We start from the raw sequence: 15,034 nt of genomic DNA on the forward strand, positions 1-15,034 counted from the left end.
AATAAACATGCCTAATATTTACTAAAAACAAAAACTTTTAAAAAAATCACTTTAAATATCAATTAGCTCTACTATTTTCTTTTTATGAGGGGTTGTACTTTCTCTAATATCTTAGTAGAACCTTTCACCCTTCTTATCACTGACAGCTCCCTAATTTTAGGTTGAAACTCAAGTGTTGCTTGCCAATTTGTTTTTACAGTGTTGATCTACTGCCCGACTGTCCCTTAGACAAATAAAACAACAATGTTTCGTAAACCATCCCTAAAGTCCTATTAAAATTCCAATCATCTTCAGGTCCCCACATATCTGTCACTTATATTTGTAGGTAATCTTGTCTAAAAGCAAGCGAATATTTCCATAAGTTTCTTTCATCTTTACAGAATGAGCAACTGGTATAGACGGTTTTTAATTTCCTTTTTGTAATAACACTGCTTTTGAATTGTATTTAGATGATTCAATAAATAGGCGTCACTCGCTGGGATTATGTTCAATATCAAGTTCCTTCATTAGACCATCAATATCCGTACACACTCACAACAAAGTTTCCATGTATTATGCAGAAAATGTAGCATTTCTTTATCTAAAGGTCGTAATTTTTGTCTCTTTGGCTAACAAGTTCCATTCGTTGGGACGGGAACCAAGAAGTTCAGATTGTTGCTTTGATAATCCCAAATCACGTGCTAAATCATTCAATTTACTTTGAATAATCAAATGTGGCTCGCCGTAACTGGCTCTTGAAGTTAAAATATGGTCGGTGCATTGTTCTTCGGAGCTTAATTTTACGGATCTAAAGGCTCAATCGGCACCGGTAAATCTTCGTTATGGGGAACAGGTCGTATTTCAGAAGGCAAATTTGGATACTCGATCTTGTACTTTTCTTTCTTAGAATAACCTTCAGTCTTTGTTAGACAAAAATAGCAGTCGTCAAAATGGTTAGTAGGCTCCCGCCATACCATTAAAATTGCAAAAGGCATGCTTTTTCTTCCCATTCATCCACTTCACCAATGACACGCTACAACTAACCCAGCACACGTGGAGGGGCCTACTGCTTGTCTTGATCTCCAATTAAAATACCAAAATATTTGAAATAGGCATTTTTCACATTTTCGGAAAATGGCCTGGCTTGCGACTTCACCATAAATATAGGAAAATTTGTCGGGAGACGTTTTGCAACTGCGGTGCGTTTGAATCGACATTTTTGTCTTTATAACCACTTTTTGCACTATGAACAGAGAACCACTTACTATGAAACTCAACAGAATACTAATTTTTATGTTTATTATTCTGAATAATACAGTTCAGGTATTTTTACGGTCATAAAATTTACCATTATTAACCGCCCCTTTATAAAATTACGTACCTGCTAATATAAACAGGGATAATTAAGCTATTTTAAAGTGGTACGTGTTAGAGCTTAATAAGTATTTTTTTTATTATTGGACGGGTATTTCCATTTGAAAAATAAAGGTCTAGCCTGTGTTACGAAAATCTTGTCGGCTAGTATAATTGTGCATCAATCATGTGAAACATATAATACTTACGATTAAAAATAATTGTTGAATTGAAGAATTAAATAGGCAAATAGAAAACACAACAGCACGTCACCAAAGATCGATTCAAAATAAATGTCAGGCCCTTCTCTCACGAACCTATTCAAATACTACACAGACAATGTTCTTCTGTATTTATATTACAAGAAAACGAAGATATGAAGGAAGATTCTGAGTGCATCCGTACTTCGAAAAAAATATCAATTGTAGAGCATTTGTCCCTGAGAGAGAACTGCACGAGAATGACGACGAGAGGTTTATATCATTCATATCATTATTTGATGCTCTTGTTAATTCCGAATATTCACAAGAAAAGTACAGTAATGAGAGAATGCCTGACAGCTGAGGAAAAAATTTAATAACACTCAAAATATTTGTTGAAACATTAAGTTATTTGCGAATTCTTTATTGACGATGATGTAGTATCTTCCAAAATATCATCTATTAATTGCATTACAGCTCGTTTAAATTTCCTCATTTATCTGCCATACATAGGTTCTGGATCGGGCAATAAGCTCAGCAAAAATATTCTCTTTGGATTTTAGGCATGATTTTCAGTTGTTTCTGCCCTAGCTTGTTCAGCCTTAAAATAATCGAGAATACTTTTATCCATGGAGTTTTGTGTTTTGCGGTTTTTTTTTCTTCGTTGAGAGGTTTGATGCTAGCGATGGCGTTGGTAATGGTCGAGATTGTGGAGATAGCGTTGGTATTCATACTGAAGACGAATGCGGCTATGGCGACAAAACAAACACTCTTTAACACAAACTTCTACGATTCAGCTTATCTCTTTTTCTAACGACATTTCTAATTATATTGGAAAAGTACAGAATATTGTCCGTAGTACCCGTAAAAACTTTTTAACTACCGCCAGACTTGCCAACCGTCTTTTAATTTTATTTAAGGAAGCCTTTACTTAAGAGACCGTTACAAATCGGTTATGGGATCACTTCACTTTAAAAACTAAGTTGAAGGAAAGGAAAAGAAATGTTTTCTTTGCATTTCTTTACAAGGTTAAGTATTAGCACTACTTCATTGTCAGAATAATTGCATAATCTTTTTTGTTCTTTGTTCATTTTTGTATAGTACACAACTTTTTTAAACAAATATCGGAAAATTAGTTAAATTTTCGCGCGAGTGACAACTGACATAACAATATCTGGTTATTCTTGGTTTAAACCACAGTTTAAGCCTTAGTTTGATGTCCAGCTTTACCCTAGGTTGTAAAATTGGCCCTTAATCTAAAGGAACCTTTAGTTAAAGTGAAACCGGCCGTAACTATGATATGCTGGTTGCTGTTTTATTTATAATTATTGTACAATATGTATATTATTTTTACATTGTGAAATCCGAAGAAAAATTAATAAATATTGTGATCTAAAATTTATTAATGCTTTTATTCCCATGTCCTAATAAAGATTTGAAACATTTTATAAAATAACTGCAGGATATAATAGTATATTATTCACGAGTGTATAATGTAGGTTATTATTCACAAGGTGAAGTTTACTGCCGCCACGAGATTATTTTATTCTAACAAATATTTTATACAATATATTATTGTTCATTTAAAGTAGTACATAGTTATCGAAAATTATAATAATCTTATGTCTCCATAATAATCAAAAGAAAAATCTATATATTAGTTTGACAAATATTGGATATGTAATCTTACAATATGATGGTATTAATTTATAGTTATTAATAATCCCTTTTGTCGGTTCCAAATTCATATGCCATATTATATAATTTCCTTGGCATTTGTGGTAATAAATTTAATGAGGCCATCTCAGCAGCTTCTCTAACTTCTGATGGTGTTAAAGAAAAGTCACTTTCATTTTTAGTTAGTTTTTTGTTTTTCAACATAATTCAACTTAAAATATTAAAACACTTAAAAATCTAAACACTCTATAATGTTGATAAGTTTGAGTCAAATTTATAAATTGTTTCAAAAACCATGGTATTTTAAGAAACAGATATACGACAAACACACATACATGTCACTGATTTTTAATTTTACGTTAGTTGTCAAAACTCCATTGTTTTATATAAAATACTTTAAAAATATGCAACATTTAAATTTACATTTTCTTTTGAAAAACATAAAGCTAATAGTTGAGGTCTACACCACTAGATGACATCAATTTGTCTCAATTTTTCATTGCTATTAAATACATAATCATAAAAGTAACATTTTTAATAGAATTTATGCGCTAGGTTATAAATAGTATAACGTGGAGTATTTGCTATATTGTTCTCGAAAGTATTTTGAAAATAATCTCCAAAATTCCAGAAAATATTAAGCAATGCTCTAGACTTTAAGCTGTGTTTGTATCTACGAGAAAATAAATTCATTGATCAAATTCATAACCAATATAAAATTAATACGAAAATTTATCACATTTCATTGGTGGTAAGATACGTCAAATAATGACATATGACATGACCATTGAGCTTTGTCAGCTATCGACGTCATATGCCAAACACTTTTCATTTCATACTTCAGTTGTGGTGTTAGGTTTGCCTTTTTCGTGGACATATTCACGGAAATAGGAATGTTATTTGCTAAGTGCTGCAAAAAAGTAATATATACTGTTGATTGACGAAGGACCCACGTGTTTTTGACACACCTGTTTAATCAAAAACTCAAGATTCCACCGAAAAACTTAATCGAACCCAGAGGGTGGCTGCCGAAGGTAAGAATCTCATGTACATATACTTCTAATTATATTTATTCATATTTTACTTAGTTTATCAAAAGAGTCGATACTTTTATCTAATTCTTATATTCAAATAACAGCATGTGAATTTGAATACCTAATCAAAATGAAATTTTCCGACATTACACGAACGTCCATAAATAACGTTGATAAATATTGTTTATGAGTCATCTCAATGCTGCTAACATATGGACTAATAAAAATATTTCAGTACAAACTTTGTTTTATGATCAACAGAGTTTAGGAATTTTAAAATGTATTGTTTTATGATTATCTTTAGACCATCCACGTGTCTTCCATATATAATTAATTGCAATAAAATTTAATTATTTTAGACCGAAGCCCTATTTCTAATCACAAAAAATTTTGTAGCAACCACTATATTTCTGGGTATTCAGATATTTTAGTAACCTGATGTTGTGAAGGGTCCCATAATTAAAAGTACATATAAACTTTTAATGAAAATGTAGATTGTAGACAGGGTGAAGAATACAAATAAACATACAAGTAACATTATAAGAAATATATTTTTTAAAACACTGTCCAAACTATCATATATTAAATGTTATGCTTCAATTTTTGAATCAATTTCTATTTTCATTGAGGTCGTTGCTATTAACAGTATGTTTCCTTTTGTGAGTTTTTTTTTAGATATATCATTCTCAAATTCATTTATGTTTTGTAACTCTTCTGTCTCATATTTTTCAATACCTTTATTTTTATGATTATGTTTACTGTTATAAGATCTCACTATTTTAAGTTTAATTCTTCTGTCTCTATTTAAGTTGGGTTCAAGTGATCCCCTTTTTGTTCTTATCTTGTTTTTTTTGACAAAAGTTATATTTTTTCTAATCTGTTGTATATGTTGCTGAGTTATTTTCTTCATATTTTTTCTTAATTGTATGGATTTAGTGAATAATGTATATTTTTTGAGAATATTAGACTATATTTATATGTTGTCTATTCATATTTATCGATTTTTGATTTCTGTAGCCTATTTTTATTCTGGACTGTAGTTTGTGATAAACTCATACTTATCTATAAAAACATTAGAACATAGTTTAACCAAAAATTGATAAGATAAGTAATTGTTTGAAAATGTTTATAAATGGCCAGTAGAATATTTAAACAAAGAAAAATTATGAACTATTAATTATAGGATAAAAGAATCTATGGTATTTATTAGGAAATATCAGATAAGGAAATGGGTTAATATTTGTCAAAATAAAAGTTTCAAATAATGATTTTAATAATGTTGTACATTAACCGTTTATAATTAAAACAAAAGTATTCTATAGGTCAAAAAGGATGATAATTATATTACTTTAGTAAATAACAAAAACTAATATCACAAGTTGAACTCAGTTTGTATGAAAATCAAATATATTTTGATCAATAGTGGAGATTATAACTTGAACTTTCAACTTTATTTGCTTGCCAATAATTGACAACACCTCACTAAGTGTGGATAGTTTAGCAGTAGATATTAATAGTGTCCACCATATTAAATATCAACTTTGAGGAGTATAATTTTTTTCAGATCTTTCCAAGTGCTTTAAAACAAAAATAATAATGGCAAAATATCGAGTTGATGAAGAAAAATCTAAAACAAAAGGCAAATCGGTAGCTAAAAATGCTATTTCCACAAATAGAGGCTTTTTTGTGAAAACTAGTAAACAACGATTGTACAATAAACGAGCCACTTGCGATAGTAGTAAGGAAGTTGAAACAGGACATGAGAAAAAACCATTTGATAAGAAATTATATCGCCTAAAGAAATACAGTAAAAAATATAAATTACAGCAATGGGAAGATGTTAGGAAGAAAACAGTGTTGAAAGATTTTTATAAACAAGTCAAAGATACTGATAGTGGATTTGATGTTGCAAAAATTTATAATGATCCCAAATATAGAGATTCTGATGAGGATCAAGATGATAATAAACTGGAAGATAATGCAACTGCTAAAACTGCTTCCTCAGAATCAGATGCGGGTGGAAACAATAAATTAAAACCTTTCCGTAGGGCTCTCGATACATTTAAAAGGATTAAAAGTGACAAAGCAAAAGAGAAAGAAGAATTTTTAAAGAGGAAAGCTGAAAAAGAGGAAGCTTTAAAACAATATCGAAGGGAAAAAGCATTGAAATATAGACAACTATCTAAAAAAACAAAAAAAGGGCAGCCTGTCATGAAATATAGGATGGAGATGTTGTTGGAAAAGATTCAAAAAATGAGTTAATTCAATATTAATGTGTATTATTTTTGTTCTTAAATGTTTTTATTCCTGATATATATATATACAGGTTTTTCTTTTTAATAAACTTGTACCATTTGTAGGTCACGTTTTTTTTAATTATGTAATTTATTAGCAATATTTGTATTGTTTCTAATTTATTAAGAAATAAATTACAGAACATTTTTATCTGGCGAGGTCACAGTTAACAGTTGTTTAGTTTTGTTAAAATTAAAAATGGCAAAAGATAATCACAAAATGAGCTAAGAGATTCGGGAAATATCAACTAAATATCAATTCAATAAAAACAAATTTAAGAGTTCACAGAGTTATCAAGTAACAAAATTAAAAGACCCTTAGGCAAGTGTATTATACATTGAATCACATGCCAACTGAATGACTAGAGGATATAATTTATTTTGATATTTTGTATGCTATATAGAATTTTAATAATTTGAAACATTATCTGCCGGTCTTCAAAGTACTATAACTACTTTCAGTAATAATGCCTATAACTACTTTCAGTGATAATGCCACGATGAATATTACATATCTTGTGTAGAATGTGATCAATCTTTATTTCAGCTGTATCTACATATCGCACCCCAATTTCACAGGAAAGCCAAAACAAAAACGATTATAAATGAAATGTTTTCTGGATCAGTTCATTCAGTACTTAGGTGTATCAAATTCGGTGTACATACAGTTTGAAGATATCTTTACTGATTAGTGATGTAAAATGTGATGTTGATGTTAATTTTATTTAGAGTTGCACAGTTAGGACTAAAATGAAATATGACTTTATTCCTATTTTAGTTTAATGTAAAAAAATAACCCGAAAATATCAAAATGATTGGACTAAAACTGGCCTACAAAAGTTGTGTTTAAACTAAATCTCCGTTTAATGTAAGAAAGAACAACTTCAGAAAAAAACAAAATGACATTGAGCAACAGGGAATGAGGATTTTAAATTAAAATTAATGTCTCAAATCTAGCTTATCCTGATAAATAGGTAGGAAAAGTTGGCTAGGTGATGAATGTGACAGTGAAATACAACAAAAAAAGGAAACTCAGACAAAAAATGTTGTAGAATAGACTTGAGAAAAGCCTAAGTGAATATAACAATAAAAGAAAAATAGTAAAGAAACTAAGTACGAGGTAAAAAAGAGAATGTTTAGAAGACAAAATAAAAAATATATAGGAAGAATAACAAAGAAAGGAAATGAAAAATTGTTACAAATATGTAAAACACATAAGAAAAGAAAACAAGAGTACTACACATATATAAAAGATAAAGGAAACCTTATAGGTGACAAGGAAGAAAAAATTAAAAGATGGAAAGAATATTTCAAAAAAATACTTAAGGCCGAAAATGCACTCGAAGAAATAGCATATGAAAAAAACCCTGCAAATCAGCTTACAGCCCTACCAAACAGAAAAGAAGTTGAAGAAGTGATAAATAAAATGAAAAACTATAAAAGTCTCAGAGATAATGAAGTAACAAAAGAACAAACAAAACATGGCGGTGAACAGCTTAAAGAAGAAATTTTCAATTTACTTTACTGTCAGATTTGGAAAACCGAGAAAATGCCAGAAACATGGAGAAAAACCATTATATTACCCATTTACAAGAAGAGAAACAAAATATTGTGTGAAAATAAGCATTGTTAGACGTCACATAAAAAATATTCGCATCAATTTTGAAAGGAAGATTGGAAATATACGCAGAAAAATTGTTAGGAGAGTACCCAGGAGGGTTTAGAAAAGGCAGATGAACATCCGACCAAATTTTTATGATAAAACAGCTGAGAGCTTAAGATAGTGTGAACAGAAAAAAGGTTAATCCAAATATATCAACGGTACTATTTAATCTAGCTTCAATAATGACAAAACAAAGTTTGTAGGAGTAAAGAATAAATTTGGAAGAATGACAAAAAACAATTTCAAAGTACATAAACATGATGGGACGTTTATAGAATTCGAGGAAGTAGAAAATTTCATATTATTTGGATGTACTACTAGATAATAAATGCCGAGAAGATAAACAAATCGAACTAAGAATTGCCGAAAGCAACAGCTGTGCAGGCAGCCTTAGAAGAATATTAAAATCGAGAGAGATGTCCAGATCTACGAAATTTCATATTTATAAGACAATGTTGAGACCCACCCTACTAACATACGCCTTTAAAACTTAAATAATGGCGAATAAAACTAAACAGAAACTGGAAATCTGGGAGGGAAAAATGTTAAGAAGAATGTTTGGAGGAAAGCAGACAGAGTTAGGATGGGAGAGAAGATCAAACCATAAAATTTATACATTTTTCAATGAGTCGCCAATCAGCGCGTTTATAAAGACAAGAATGTTAAAATGGCTGACTCGCTTAGAACGAATGGACGAAGACGAGACTCTTCAAACGAGTTGCATGAATGATACCAGAGGGCAAGAGGAAAAGAGGTTGATCCAAAAAACGGTGGAGGGAAGTGGTAGAAGAAGATTTTAGAGAGAAAAAGATTCAGAGCTGGAGAGAAAAAGCAAGGGACCGAAAGAAGTGGAAAGAAATTACAAGGCAATGGACCTAAATGATCTACATATTATGTACTTTCGAATGAAGTTGCTTCAAAATATTGTTCTTTACAAGCCTATCGCCATAATTTTCTATTGCATGAAACATGCCCATTCTCTTATATCCTCTGATCGCGCTACTTGTAACTTGAACTCTTCCTCTATCGCTCGGGATATTTATCTCCGGCCCCCTTTGTCGCACGTTTAAAGCATCGTACATCCTTAGGGTGCACGAGGCGCCATTTATTAAGCAGTCATGACAACAAGGCGTCGGCCATGTTGTTGATGCGTTTCGTGGAGAGAGGACGTACCGGAGGATTGCTATTGATGATAGTTTGATGAAGTAGGAGGTACCTAGTTTTTCGCACGAACTTTACGACCAAGAGTTTAGAAGCTCACAATTTCCTCACCTCTAACTTTCTATATATTCCTTGTGTGAAAATGCTGCCAGGGAAACGTGTGCTAGTGCTGGGCAATTAGTGTATTCCACAGTGTTCTTATTTCCTCTTGTTCGTTTCGAATCAGGATTTAACTCTTATCACATTTTGTCTTAATGCCCGAATAACTTTTCTTCTCAATTTCATTGCTTTCAATTTTTCTAAATCATTTTATGTGTCCCAAAATCTTTCTATTCGTTGAAACAATATACAACTGAATAGTGTTTCTTTGTTTCCACTTGATTTCAATTTTCCTGCTGAAATTTGCGCCATTTGCGGAGTAATTGAATTTTTTTTCAGATATTTAGATACCAAACTATCAAATTGAGGGTCTCAGATCATCTTCATCATCATCTTTTCCAGTCTCATTATTTCCTGTGCGAAAAACACAAAATTTTCTCTATTATATTCATATTGAACGTTTTCATCGGAAATATGGATTGATGATCCGTGTAGAGTAGATGTTAAAAAAGCAATATGGGTAATTAGTCCTTGGAACTATCCTTCACATTTCTTTTCACCAATCTAGGTTTTTGAAAAGACTAAAAAACGAATTTTGGTGTAATGTTAAATAGCAGTTAGTATATTTGAGCGATTGGATTGTTGATAGAAATTTGTCGCACTCTACGACTCATTTTTTACTGAAAATGTATTTACCTTTCCTATGAATACAGTTAACTACAGTGTAGTTAACCATCTTTCAGTAATTCTTTAAAAAAATTGAAAGGCAAAGGTATGGTGCTATGATTACCATGGTTTGTTCACGAAAACCGCATCAACAATACGCCCAGTTGTCGTTAGACCGTTAGATGGCGCTCGCGTCACAGGGGGGCAAAAAATCAACCCGCATGACTTGAGAACCCCGAGAATTTAAATTTAATTTTTCAAAATTCGACAGCCGTCATACAGGACAGATTTTTTGCGGACAACCCTATATGATTGTTTTCGCAGTAAAACAGCGCTTGTTTCTATGTTTATAAATTGAACAACTAGGTGAAAATAACTAACAAATACCTGTTCATACCTGGCAACCCAATAGTTAGACAGGAAGAAAATATAGACAACTCCAAGTTTGCATATTAGATAGGCTTTTTACTTACTGCTGGTGTACAATTTTTTCATTAAAATCCTCGAAGAAATTAAAAAAAAATATTTTTTAATTCTTAAGTAATTATATTCTGGCCAAGATTTTTTCCGTCAACACATTTTTTTATGGTTTTTAACATACTAAATTACTTAAGAAATTATTTTCATCCATTGAACAGATGGGTGACGGACGATTTTACTTCAGATCTTAAACTATAATAGCACACAATTTAAAGAAAGGGTTCCGTTGACCAGTTTCGATGTTGTTGCATCTCATCGGATCAGCTCAATACCTTTTGTTTCTGAACTTAAGACAACTTTATCTAATTTGTTTTTCGGAGTAATAAAAAGGACGTATAAAATGTTTCTCTCCTACTGCTCAGTATTTTTAAAGCTAAATTAATCAGAGGGTCTAACACACCGTCAGACCCAGTTTAAAGGCGGAAAAGACAGGAGACAAGAGACTTGCCTAAATGTACATTGTTATTTAAAAGTGCCTTTTCCTCTCTAGAATAAATGATTTGGTCCAATTTGACCTTATTTGTTTGTGAGCTGTTTTTTTACGATGCGCAAAGCTTGTCTTGGACCACAACCGAGGCTATTTTAAAAAGACTGGAATAGATATATATATATATATATATATATATATATATATATATATATATATATATATATATATATATTGAAAATTTTGAAAATATCCTGGACGGAGCACATCATCAACATGGCAAATATGCAGAGGCTAGGAAAAGAGAAGGAAGTCTACTTTGCAGTAAAATAACTGGGAACTGGAGTATTTTGGTCACGTACTAAGACATGACAAATATCATCTTTTGTAGTTGATTGTCCAAGGCAAAGTGGATAGTAAGAGGGGACCAGGGAGCAGACGGTATTCATGGTTGCAAAATCTACGCCAGTGGTTTGGAGTGTCATCTGTTTATCTGTTTCGAAACGCAGTAAACAAGATAAGAATAGCATTGTCAATAGCTTACGTTCGCAACTGAGAAGGCAACGAAAGAAGAAGAATAAAGTTTGTCTGGAGATATTGATTATGGAAAAGAGGTTGAGCAATGAGTTTGGTCGCAATTTTGTGTTTCCTATTGAATTACTTCCCCTAGAGCCGAAACCCTGAAACACTTCTTACGCAGCAATTGAAGTGGAGCGAATGAGCTTTACCTTGTGGTAATTGACCTCCAATTCCTTCAATAATTTATTTGAAAGAAAACGTATTTCAATGTCAAGAACATCATTTTATTAGTCTTGAAAAGTAGTAGGTTTTTTTAAATACCTAAAACCTCTTTTCTACTTTGAAGTTAATCCGTGTATTAGTTTTATCGCAAAAATAGAAAAACCATGTGTTGACCCTTTAAACAGTGATTTGAGATATTCCGCCAAAAGTTATGAACTTCATTTTTCACAATATTGGCGAACTGAATAAGAAAAAACATGTGGCATCCATATATTGATCTTTTGAAAGAAGTCTTAAATTGACTGGACTTATAAGGAGTGCGGGTGAGATTATTTTGATTTTTGTTAAAAGATCTTTTATAAAGTATAGATATAAAGTGGATATTATGGAATACTTCATTTTCATATATTAATACTGCAATGTGTTGAGTTTTGGGTACTTCAAAATAAAGTAAGAAAATAATCTAACACTGCTGAGCTAAATTGAAGTCGATATTGTCTCAATTCTTAGAGAGTTAATGCAGCCTAGTACCTAATATGTACTTATATGTTAGGTATTGTATTAGTTGTACGTGCACCAATTCTGGCTAATATTCACGCCTCCTCTTAGATGTGCAGAGGCCGCACCACATTCGATTTGGCATGAACATTTAGTTGCGAAAAATAATGATTTTCTTGTTCCCCACTATCAAACAAAAGATGCGTGACAGGGATTTTGATCATCTCAAAAAGCTGTTGAAGACTTTCAAAATCATTTTCTTACGACATCAACTTCAAAGTGGAAATGTTTCCAGACTTAGTTTGATCTTATGCAAAAATGGGCGAATATTTCGAAAAGTAATACGAGGATGGGCCCAGAAGTAATTGGCATCGCCTAGAGATGGCGATAGTTGCTTGAAAAATACCACGGTATTAGAAAGTACACAATCTATACTGTATATGTTTCAAGTTTGAAGACGCCACGTTGTTTAGTACTTGTTTGGTAGCTATCAATTTCAGTGAATTTGTAAACATGGAAGAAATTGCTCATTTTGATACAATACTTTTATTTGAAAGGCGTTAACCCAAGCAATATAAAAGCTGAACTACACTCTACTCTAGGTGAGAGTGTTCTTTCGTTATTAACAGTAAAATATTGGGTAGCAGAGTTTAAACGAGGTCGTACTACCTGTTAAGACCAGCATCGTAGTGGTCGACCAAGTGGGGTGCTGACTTCAGAAATGTTGAAGAAAATCCACATACTGCTACTGGATGATCGTCGACTGAAAGTGCGTGACTTAGCAGCATTTCAAAAAGTGCGGTACATCACATATTATCTGAAAATTTGGACAAGAGAAAACTGTGCGCACAATGGAACAAAAACAGCGTCGTGAAGATGCTTCCATCGAGTTTGGTAATGTTTCACAGAAGTAAATACGATTTTTTTTGTCGTTTCATAACCATGTATGAAACGTGGGTCTATCACTTCACACCCGAAACAAAAGAACATTCACTGAAAAGGGAGAAGCGGCTTGAAAGAAGGCAAAGACCGTTTTATCTGCAGGCAAGGCCATGGCGTCACTTTTTTGGCATGCGTGTGTTATAATTTTCATTGACTATCAACGCGAGTATTATGCGAAATTATGACACCGTTTGAGCGAAAAAAGTAAGCAAAAACGGTCGCTTTTGGCTAAGAAGAAAGTGTTTTTTCATCAAAACAATGCACCAGTTCACACATCCTTTACTGTAATGGTAAAAAATTAAAATTCTTACTATAAAAAGGGCATCGAACTTATTAAACATCGCTGCGAAAAGTGTATGGAGTTTATAAGGGATTACCCTGAAACTTCTGGTATTGTCCTCGTAAAATAGTTTGTTTCGACTTGTTCGTTTCTTTTTCACTTTTTACAAAAACTTGAAAGGCAACCCTGGTATATTTCGAAAATACATTTCTTACGACTTTTAATGGAGTGATATCCGCCAAATTGATATGATTGAACTTAGTATACAGTGTTTTTTTTATAAAATGTTTTAAAAATATTGCATAATTTCCAATTTGGGAGTTCAAAAGTTATCAAAAAGAGTTAAAAGCTAATGATAAAAAAGATTTGTTATGCTAAGTTTGTTAATTTATTCACTTATCAAATATTTAAAGGTTAATATCTAATCTATGTATTATGGTGGTATATCAGCTGCGTAATAAAGGGGATGGAAATATCTAACTATAAACAATGAATGTGCACGATTTAAACGTTTTTTTATTGATTGGGTATTAATGTTTTGTCAATAATGAAAAGGTTCGTTAATATCTAATTACAGGGGTATCTCATAAGTAATGTCGGTTTTCATATGTCAAAATTCCTACGTCCCAATTTAAACATGTCGTAACTTGTTAGACTGATCTCTAACGAAGAGTACAATTGCTCTACTTTATTTTTATCTTTCTCTTTTTGGTTTTTAACGACGCAATATGTTTTTATAATACAGTGGAAACTCGATTAACCGGACTAATTGTTGTCGTTAGGAATTCGGATAATCGAAAGTACGGATAATCGAATGTATGAAGAAAAGCGGGTTTTGTGAAATAAAATAAGTTTAATAATAGTAATATATATATTAATAAATAATGATATTATTAATCAAATATAATAATAATTTAATAAGAAGTTTAATTTGGTTCAAAATATTTGGTAATTTGTATTTGACATAAGCTACTTTTTCTCTTCATTGCTGTTATATCACGAATTCGTTTCAGCTGTAGTAATCTCACACATTCCGTTTGTTTTTCAAACCATTTGAGAGCTGTTTCCATAGCCTGAAGTGCTTCATAATGAGATGATTCTACATCATTTTCCACGTCTAGATTTTCTTGATCGACACTGTCACAAGTGACCCACTCTTTGATATCTTATATTTCACAATTTGGCTCAATATTACTCAATTATTTAATAGGTCGCAGTTGATAGTCCGGATAATCGCGAATCCGTATAACTGAGGGCCGGATAATCGAGTTTCTACTGTAGTTATTTATTGTACAAGTTTAACACGACACTATTTTGTCGCACGCGTTTTTTAATGCACGACGAGCGCAGCCAGGGGTGCTATAAAGCAACGAGCGCGACAAGACTGTATTATAAAACCAGAGTAATACAAATTTTTTTCTATTTTGCCCCTATTTTCTTTTTTATATTAAAAATTTGTTTGAACATTGTACTAGGAGAATTGTGGTAACTATAACACTGTTAAATAAACTAAAAGGACAATTGAAAGCTTTGAATTTTC

General features: G+C 31.8%; 1 protein-coding gene across 2 annotated transcripts in view; it reads left to right on the top strand.

Moving 5' to 3' along the window:
• Positions 1-3,986: 3,986 nt before the first annotated feature.
• The window catches only part of LOC130445994 (ornithine decarboxylase 1-like), a 28,196-nt gene continuing 17,148 nt past the window's right edge, over positions 3,987-15,034 (top strand). The window contains exon 1 of one of the 2 annotated variants that reach the window (XM_056781944.1): positions 3,987-4,243. The gene's annotated coding sequence lies outside the window, so the exon portion shown is untranslated. The remainder of the gene's footprint in view (positions 4,244-15,034) is intronic. The other variant, XM_056781943.1, reaches the window with a different exon arrangement.

Source organism: Diorhabda sublineata, chromosome 6 (assembly GCF_026230105.1).
Source record: "Diorhabda sublineata isolate icDioSubl1.1 chromosome 6, icDioSubl1.1, whole genome shotgun sequence".
Classification (NCBI taxonomy): domain Eukaryota; kingdom Metazoa; phylum Arthropoda; class Insecta; order Coleoptera; family Chrysomelidae; genus Diorhabda; species Diorhabda sublineata.